The following is a 9,460-nucleotide window of genomic DNA, read 5'->3' on the forward strand; positions in this document are numbered from 1 at the left end:
GGGCATGAGGCATGGTGCCCAGCCTTCTTCTTCTTCTTTCAATTGTTCTTCAAATTCTTTTTTGTTCTTAAATTCATGTTTATTAAAGTATAGTTACATATAAAGAAATTTGCCTTTTTTAGGTATACAATTCAATGAGTTCTGACAAACCTATATGGTCAAGTAAGTACCACCACAATAAAAATTTAGCATAGTCCATCACACCTAAAATTTCCCTCATGTCCTTTCATATTCAATACTTCCCCCCTCTTGCAACAATTGATCTGATTTCTGCCAATGATTTTGCCTTTCCAGAATGTCATTGCGATGATGAATTTTATGTGTGAACTTGACTAGGCCACAGGGTGCCCAGATATTTGGTCAAACACTATTCTGGGTATATCTGTGAGGGGGTTTCTGAATGAGATTAACATTTGCATTGGTAAACTGAGTAAAGACTACAAATTAGACTACCCTCCCTGATGTGGGTGGGTCTTGTCCAATCCACTGAATGCCTGAATAGATCAGAAAGGCCAAGTAAAGGGAACATCTCCTGCCTGACTGCCTTGAGCAAGGACATCAATCTTTTGCTTCCTTTGAACTTGAACTGAAACAATGGCTCTTCTTGGGTCTCAAGCCTGCTAGCTTTTGAACTGGAACTGACACCATTGGCTCTCCTGATTCTCAGGCCTTCAGACTTGTACTGGAACTATACCACAGGTTCTCCCAAATCTCCACTTTGCCGACTGCATGTCTGGGAACTTCTCAGCATCCATAATCACATGATCTAACTCTTTACAATAAATCCATTTAGATAGATGGATGGGTGACTGGATAGATAGGTAGAAAGGTAGGTAAGTAGTTATATAGGCAGGCAGGCAGACAGACAGAGACAGAGATTAGATAGATAGATAGATAGATAGGATAGATTGGATAGAATAGATGATAGAATATAGATTAGATAAATAGAATAGATTATAGAATAGATAGAATAGATGGTAGATAGATAGATAGATAGATTGCTCTTTCTTTCTTTATGTAGCTCCAAGTTTCTGACCTATATCATTTTTCTTTTCTCTGAGAAACTTTTAACATTTATTGTAAGGCAGATCTACTGGCAACAAACTTCTTCAGTTTTTGTTTGTCTGAGAAAGTCTGTACTTCTCCTTCACCTCTGAAGAATCATTTCACAGGACACAGAATTCTAGGTTGGTAATTTTTTTCTCTCAACACTAAATTTCACTGACCTCCTTGCTTGCATGTTACTGAGGAGAAGTTGAGTATAATTTTTATCTTTTTTCCCCTGTAGGTAAGGTGTCTTTCTCCTCTGACTTTTTAAAGACTTTTAAAATATAGGACTTTTAAAATATGGTATTCCTAGGTGTCATTTTTTTTTTGTGGTGATGATTGTGGTTATTGTTGTCTTGACATTTATCCTGTGTGGTGTTCTCTGAGCTTCCTGAATCTGTGATTTGATATCTGACATTAATTTGCAAAAATTCTCAGTCATTATTGCTTCAAGTATTTCTTCTGTTGTTTCATTTATTTCTTCTCCTTCTGGTATTTTCTTTTTTACTTTTCTTTTTTGAGATGAAGTCTCGCTCTGTCGCCCAGACTGGAGTGCAGTGGCATAATCTCGGCTCACTGCAACCTCTGCCTACAGATGTGAGCCACTGCACCTGGCCTCCTTCTGGTATTTTCTTTTCTATTTTTATTTTTATTATGATATGGAGTCTCACTGTGTTGCCCAGGCTGGAGTGCAGTGGCATGGTCTTGGCTCACTGCAACCTCCGCCTCCCAGGCTCAAGCGATTCTCCTGCCTCAGCCTCCCGAGTAGCTGAGATTACAGGCACCCACCACCACACCTGGCTAATTTTTGTATTTTTATTAGAGACAGGGTTTCACCATGTTGGCCAGGCTGGTCTCGAACTCCTGACATCAGGTGATCCACCCACCTCGGCCTCCCAAAGTGCTGGGATTACAGGTGTGAGCCACTGTGCCTAGCCCTTGTGATATTTTCATTCCACTTATGTAATACTTCTTGTAGTTGTCCCATCATTCTTGGATTTTCAGTTGGGATTTTTTTTTTCAATCTTTTTTTTCTTTTTGCTCTTCCATTTTGGAAGTTTCTATTGAGATACACTCAAGTTCAGAGATTGTTTTCTCAGCCATGTCCAATTTATTAATAGACCCATCAAAAGCATTCTTCATTTCTGCTGCAGTGTTTTTATTTTTGGCATTATGTTTATGCTTAGAATTTCCATCTCTCTGTTCACCCATTGCCCATCTGTTCTTGCAGGCTGTCTACTTTATTCACCAGAGTCTTTAGCATATGAATCAGTTGTTTTAAGTTCATGGTCTGACCATTTCAACATCCCTGTCATATATGAATCTGGTTCTGAGGATTGCTCTGTCTCTTAAAACTGTGGAGTTTTTGTTCTGTTTTGCCTTTTAGTCTGCCTTGTAGTTTTTTTTCTTGATACCTGAACGTGATGTACGTAAAAGGGGCTATAGTAAAAAGGGCTTTAGTAATGTGTGGGAAGATGTGTCGGAAGGAAAGGTATTTTATAGTCCTATGATTAGGTCTCAGTCTTTTTTTTTAAGTCTTTTCATTTTTATTGCTCAAAAAAGTTTCTTTCTTTCCTTTTTTTTTTTTTTTTTTTGAGAAGGAGTCTCGCTCTGTCACCCAGGCTGGAATGCAGGGCTCATTGCAACCTCTACCTCCCATGTTCAAGCGATTCTCCTGCCTCAGCCTCCCGAGTAGCGGAGATTACAGGTGCATGCCACCATGCCCGGCTAATTTTTGTATTTTTAGTAGAGACAGGGTTTCACCATGTTGGTCAGGCTGGTCTCGAACTCCTGACCTCATGATCTGCCCGCCTCGGCCTCCCAAAGTGCTGGGATTACAGGTGTGAGCCACCACTCCCAGCAAAAGTTTCATTTTTTATTTAGCTTTTTGACTCTGTGCTTGTGCCTTCAACACTTTCACAACAATTTTCTACTCCTCGATAAGGAAAGCATGCTTGATCCTGTCATGAACACATTTAGCACAAATGGAACCACCATATTCCCTGCTGACATGTTTTTTTGTTTTGGACAATTTCATAAGAACTTTAGGTCTCACAGCACGAACCCCTCAAAGTCTGCCTGGGCACATGCCACATGCAGATTTTGGTGCTTTCCAAACCTTCTTGGTATAAAAGTAAACAATTCTATTACCCGGGGTTTGGGACAGCCTAGTTTTGTTAGAGGCTATATTGTAGGAAAGCCTACGATGGTATATCAAATGCTGGACCATTCTGAGTGCCTGTAAACAACATCAGCGAAAGAGGAAGAAGAAAGTCTTTGCGAGTTCAAAGGTCAAATAGGATTCAGTCTCAGTCTTTTAATGAGCCTGTGCCTCTGGACTGTGAACTTCACAAGTGCTTCTCAGTACCTCCCTCCCCACTATTGGGTGGAACAGGATAGCTAGAGCTGACTGGAGTTGGATATTTCTCTTCCCCCAATCAGTAAGACTCTGAAAAAACTTTACTAGATTAGGCTCTGGTAAAACAGTTTCTCTCAAGGGCAGGCCTTGTTAACAACAGAAAGCTCTGGCATATTTCAAAATGGTTCCTTGTCCCCTTCCCCTGATGAAATCCCAAAGGGATTTTTGGCCAGTCTTTACTGTGAGAACCTGATTGAGTGCCTGGAGGTAAAACTCAGAGAAGTGTGGCGGTTGCCCTATGACTGGGTCCCCCTGGAGTTTTTCTTTATTTGTTTTATTTTATTTTTTGAGATGGAGTCTCACTCTGTTGCCCAGGCTGGAGTGCAATGGTGTGATCTTGGCTCACTGCAACCTCTGCCTCCTGGGTTCAAGTGATTCTCATGCCTTAGTCTCCCAAGTAGCTGAAATTACAGGCGCATGCTACCACACCTGGCTAATTTTTGTATTTTTAGTAAAGATGGGGTTTTGCCATGTTGGCCAGGCTGGTCTCGAACTCCTGAATTCAGGTGATCTGCCTGTCTTGGGCTCCAAAGTGCTGGGATTACAGACATGAACCAGCACACCTGGCCCCCTTGGAGTTTTTAATCTCAAACTTGTCCACACTGAGCCTCCAGCTATTTGTCAAGCACAATTTAGATTTTCCTACCCTGGCACTAGCGCCCATGGAGGTTTTTGCTTCTGAGTTCCTGCTCCATTAAGTTGTAATTCTCTGTATTTGCCTGTCTCTTCAATTTTGGGAGTAGCATTTTGCCCTGTAACCTCACTATTCTGAGGGATCCAAGAAGAGTTGTGTCTTCACTTTGTCCAGCATTTTCCTTATTGTCAAGATGGAATGATGACTTCCAAGCTCCTTACATGGACCTTCGCTTCATTATTTTCTTGCTCATTTACTCCCTGACCAGAAGTTGGCTATAATACTTATGTGTTTCTTTCTCTGTATATAATGTTTCTTTTTCCTCCAACTGTCTTTGAGAGATTAACTCTTATCTTTGGTTTCAGCAGTTTGACTTACAATGTGGAATTTCTGGAACTCTGGGACCTGTGAGTTACTGTTCTTCATTAACTTTGGAAAATTCTTGGCCATTATCTCTACTGATACATTTTTTTCTTTCTTTTTTTTTTTTTTTGAGATGGAGTCTTACTCTATTGGCAGGCTGGAGTGCAGTGGTACAATCTCGGCTCACTGCAACCTCTGCCTCCCGGATTCAAGCAATTCTCCTGCCTCAGGCTCCCGAGTAGCTGGGACTACAGGTGCGTGCCACCACGCCTGGCTAATTTTTGTATTTTTAGTAGAGACGGGGTTTCACCATGTTGGCCAGGATGGTCTTGATCTCTTGACCTTGTGATCCGCCCGCCTCGGCCTCCCAAAGTGCTGGGATTACAGGCGTGAGCCACCACGCCCGGCCTCTACTGATATTTCTTATCCCACAGTCCATTTCTGTTTTCTCTTGGACTTTAATTACATATGGGTGTATGTCTTTTTTTGTACTTTGGTTTATTGTGCTTCACAGATATTGCATTGATTATATCTGTATGGTGATCTGTGATGAGTGATCCTTGATGTTACTATTGTTAACTGTTGGGGGATATCAACAATTCTGCCTATATAAGACAATGAGCTTAATCGATAAATGTAGTGTGTGCTGTGACTGGTCCATTGACCTGCCATCGTCCCATCTCTCTCCCTCTCCTCAGGCCTTTCTGTTCCCTGAGACACAACAATATTGAAATTAGGCCAGTTAATAACTACAATGACCTCTAAGTGTTCAAGTGAAAGGAAGAGTCACATGTCTTTCACTTTAAATCAAAGGCTAGAAATGATTAAGCTTAGTAAGGAAGGCATGATAGGATGAAAGCCAGACATCTTGTATGAGTTAGCCAGGTTGTGAATGCAAAGGAAAAGCTCTTGAAGGAAATGAAAAGTGCTACTCCAGTGAATACATAAATGATAATAAAGCAAAACAGCCTTACTGCTGATACTGAGAAAGTTTCATTTACCATTCTCAAAATCCTAGAGCTGAGAATTATGATCAGTTGCCACCACCTGTGCTCTACAACAAAGCCTGGATAACAGCACATCTCTTTACAGCCTCGCTCACTAAATATTTTAAGCCCAGTATTGAGACCTACTGTTCAGAAAAAAAGATTCTTTTCAAAATATCACTGCTCATTGACAATGTACCTGGTCAACCAAGAGCTGTGATAGAGATGTACAAGGAGATGAATGCTGTGTTTTCATGCCTGCTAACACAATATACAATCTGCAGCCCACGGATCAAAGAGTCATTTCAACTTTCAAGTCTTATTTCTTAAGAAATACATTTCATAAGGCTATAGCTGCCATAGATAGTGATTCCTCTCATGGATCCAGGCAAAGTCAATTGAAAACTTTCTGGAAAGGATTAACCATTCCAGATGCCAATTTGTGATTCATGGAAGGAGGTCAAAATGTCAACATTTTAATAGGAGTCTGGAAGAAGTTGATTCCAACCCTTGTGGATGACTTTGAGAGGTTCAGGACTTCAGTGGAGGAAGTCACTGCAGATGGGGTGGAAATAGCAAGAGAACTAGAATTAGAAGCAGAACCTAAAGGTGTGACAGAATTATTGCAAATTCATGACAAAACTTTAACAGGATGAGGAGTTGCTTCTTATGGATGAACAAAGAAAGTGGTTTCTTGAGATGGAATCTACTGTTGAAGATACCGTAAGCATTGTTGAAATGGCAACAAAGGATTAGAATATTACATATACTTAGTTACTTAGCTGATAAAGTAGTGGCAGGATCTAACAGGGTTGAATGTCTTTTTTTTTTTTTTGAGACGGAGTTTCACTCCTGTTGCCCAGACTGGAGTGCAATGGTGTGATGTCTGCTCACCGCAACCTCTCTCTCCCAGGTTCACATGATTCTCCTGCCTCAGTCTCCCGAGTAGCAGGGATTACAGGCATGTGCCACCATACCCAGCTAATTTTGTATTTTTAGTAGAGACAGGGTTTCTCCATGTTGGTCAGGCTGGTCTTGAACTCCCAACCTCAGGTGATCCGCCCACCTCGGCCTCCCAAAATGCTGGGATTGCAGGTGTGAGCCACCACACCTGGCCGTTGATGTCTTATTTTAAGAAATTGCCACAGCCATCATCAGTCAGCAGCCATCAACTCAAAGCAAGGTCCTCTACCAGCAAAAATACTGCTACTTGCTTAAGGGTCAGATGATTATTAGCATTTTGTTTTAATAAAGCATTTTTAAATTAAGATATGTATGTTGTTTTTCTTTAGACATAATGCTATTGCACACTTAATAGACTATGGTATAGTGTAAACATAACTTTCATATGCACTCGTTAACAAAAAAATTCATGTGACTTGCTTTATTTGTTTTATGGCAGTGGTCTGGAGCCAAACTGTAATATTTTCAAGGTTTGCCTGTATATCAGACTATTTGATCTTGCCCCACAGTTGGATGCTCTGTCCTGTTTCCCCACCACTACTCTCTTTTGCTTTGTCTGTTTAGATACTTGCTATTGACCTCTTTTCAAGTTCATGAATTCTTCAGCTGTATCAGGTTTGAAGAAATCCTCTATCTCTGATATTGTAGACTTTTTTTTTTTTTTGACACAGAGTCTTGCTCTGTTGCCCAGGCAGGAGTGCAGTGGCACGATCTCAGCTCACTGCAACCTCTGCCTCCCGAGTTCAAGCAATTCTCATGCCTCAGCCTCCCGAGTAGCTGGGATTATAGGTATGTGCTACCACGCCTGGCTAATTTTTTGTATTTCTAGTAGAGCTGGGGTTTCCCCATGTTAGGCAGGCTGGTCTCAAACTCCTGGTCTCAAGTGATCTACCTGCCTCGGCCTCCCAAAGTGCTGGGCTTACAGGTGTGAACCACAGTGCCTGGCCAACCTTTTTATGTATATATATCTGGTGTTTCCATTTTGCCCTTTTTTACCCACTTCTCTGCTGAAATTCACTATCTGTTCGTTATTTCCCACCTTTTCCACCAGATATGTTAATATATTAACTGATTGTCTTAAGGTCTGCTAGTCCCAACCTCTGTTTCATTTCTGAATTGGACTCTGTTGGTTTTTGATTGAATGCCAGACTCATGTGTACAACAGAAGGAATAAGGTAGATTGTGTTACACCTGGAAATGCACACTTCTGTCAAACTGATATAGTTTGGATGTCTGTCCCTTCCAAATCTCATGTTGAAATGTGATTCTCAGTGTTGGAAGCAGGGCCTGGTAAGAGGTGTTTGGGTCATGGGAGGGATCCCTCATGAGCGGATTAGTGCCCTCTTTGGGGTAATGAGTTCTTCATTAGTTCACGTGAAAGCTGGTTTTTTAAAAAGAGCTTGCGCCAGGCGCGGTGGCTCATGCCTATAATCCCAGCACTTTGGGAGGCCGAGGTGGGTGGATCACTTGAGGTCAGGCGTTCGAGACCAGCCTGGCCAACATGGTGAAACCCCATCTCTACTAAAAATACAAAAATTAGCTGGGCTTGGTGGCGCATGCCTGTAATCCCAGCTACTCAAGAGGCTGAGGCAGGAGAATCGTTTGAACCCAGGAGGCAGAGGCTGCAGTGAGCTGAGATGGTGCCACTGCACTCCAGCCTGGGCGACAGACTGAGATGCTATCTCAGTAAATAAATAAATAAAATAAATAAATAAATAAATAAATAAATAAATAAAAAGAACTTGGCATCTCTCTTGCTCCTGCTCTTGTCATGTGACACATCAGCTCCCCTTTCCTTCTGCCACAAGTAAAAGCTTCCTGAGGCCTATCCAGAAGCAAATGCTGGCACCATGTTTCTTGTATAATCTGCAGAACCATGAGCCAAAATAAACCTCGTCTATAAATTATCCAGCCTCAGGTATTCCTTTGTAGCAATGCAAAATGGACTAACACAGAGACCATTAGTTTGGAAATTGTGTCAATGTAGACACCAGTTTGTAGGGGTTTGGGTTGGATTAATGCTGTCACTATCTTCAGTATACTACAGGCTTCGAATTCTTCCAGTGGTTGACTGCTGTTACCTTATGCTTACAGTGCACCTGGAGTACAGGAGGACTTTTCTGAGTCCCACCCTCAATTTTCAGGGATCCCTATATGCCTACACCACAGAGAGGATCTATATTTACACCCTTGCTGCTTCCTCAACAGACTGGTTTTTCCTTGTTACTTAGTGCTAGGCTTATAGCAGAGACAGGGTTTTTTTTGTCCTTGGCTAGCCTCAGTCTTAGGCAGGTTTTGTGTGCCTGGCCTTCAGGGATGTGGCTTTCTCAACATTCCTGCACCATTTCTCAATAGTAGTCGAAATCTATTTCAAATCTATTGTTGGTCTTGTGCAACAATTTCATGCCCATTCCCCACTGGGAGCAGACCTCTTTATGTTATCCATGTGGCTTCCTGGGCCCAGATTTTCTGCCTATCCTCCAAGGTCAATTTTTGCTTGTACTCTTCCAGCAGTAATATTGTTTTCCTGTGTCCCGAAGGCAGAACATTTCCTACCTCTCTCTCAAAGGCAGATGGGTTTTGTCTACATTCCTACCCCAGAGCAATGAATTTCTGCCTGGGCCCTAGGAATGATTGTTGCTCCTCCCTACAATAGCCTAAGGCTTTTGCATCATTCAAGAGAAGAGCTTGAAAGCAGGCAGAGTTTCATGGCGGCCAACTACCTTCTGTTTGCTTAAACCACCTACTGAGACTTTCTGGTTCCCCGCCTGCTTCCAGTCTTTCTTAAGTCCTGGTGTAGGCCCTTGGGAAAGAACTTGTGAGTGTGTATGAAGTTCCCTATTTCAGATTCTTGGCTATTCCAAACTGGTATGCTAGCCCACACGTACACTTTAGGAATTTCTTTAAATTTTTGCTAATATTTTACCTGTTTATATAAAGGCCATCTCTTTCTCTTGGGTTCTTCCTAAGGTTAAACAGTCAGTATTTCCCATCTCTCCTTGTAGGGCTTATCACTCTTTGGGATTTGGTTTGTTTGCCTTGTAATTT

General features: G+C 41.8%; 1 pseudogene; it reads right to left on the reverse strand.

Moving 5' to 3' along the window:
* Window positions 1-2,745: 2,745 nt before the first annotated feature.
* LOC101143163 (large ribosomal subunit protein eL34-like) lies at window positions 2,746-3,403 on the reverse strand (annotated as a pseudogene).
* Window positions 3,404-9,460: the final 6,057 nt, after the last annotated feature.

Source organism: Gorilla gorilla, chromosome 1, assembly GCF_029281585.2.
Source record: "Gorilla gorilla gorilla isolate KB3781 chromosome 1, NHGRI_mGorGor1-v2.1_pri, whole genome shotgun sequence".
Lineage (NCBI taxonomy): Eukaryota > Metazoa > Chordata > Mammalia > Primates > Hominidae > Gorilla > Gorilla gorilla.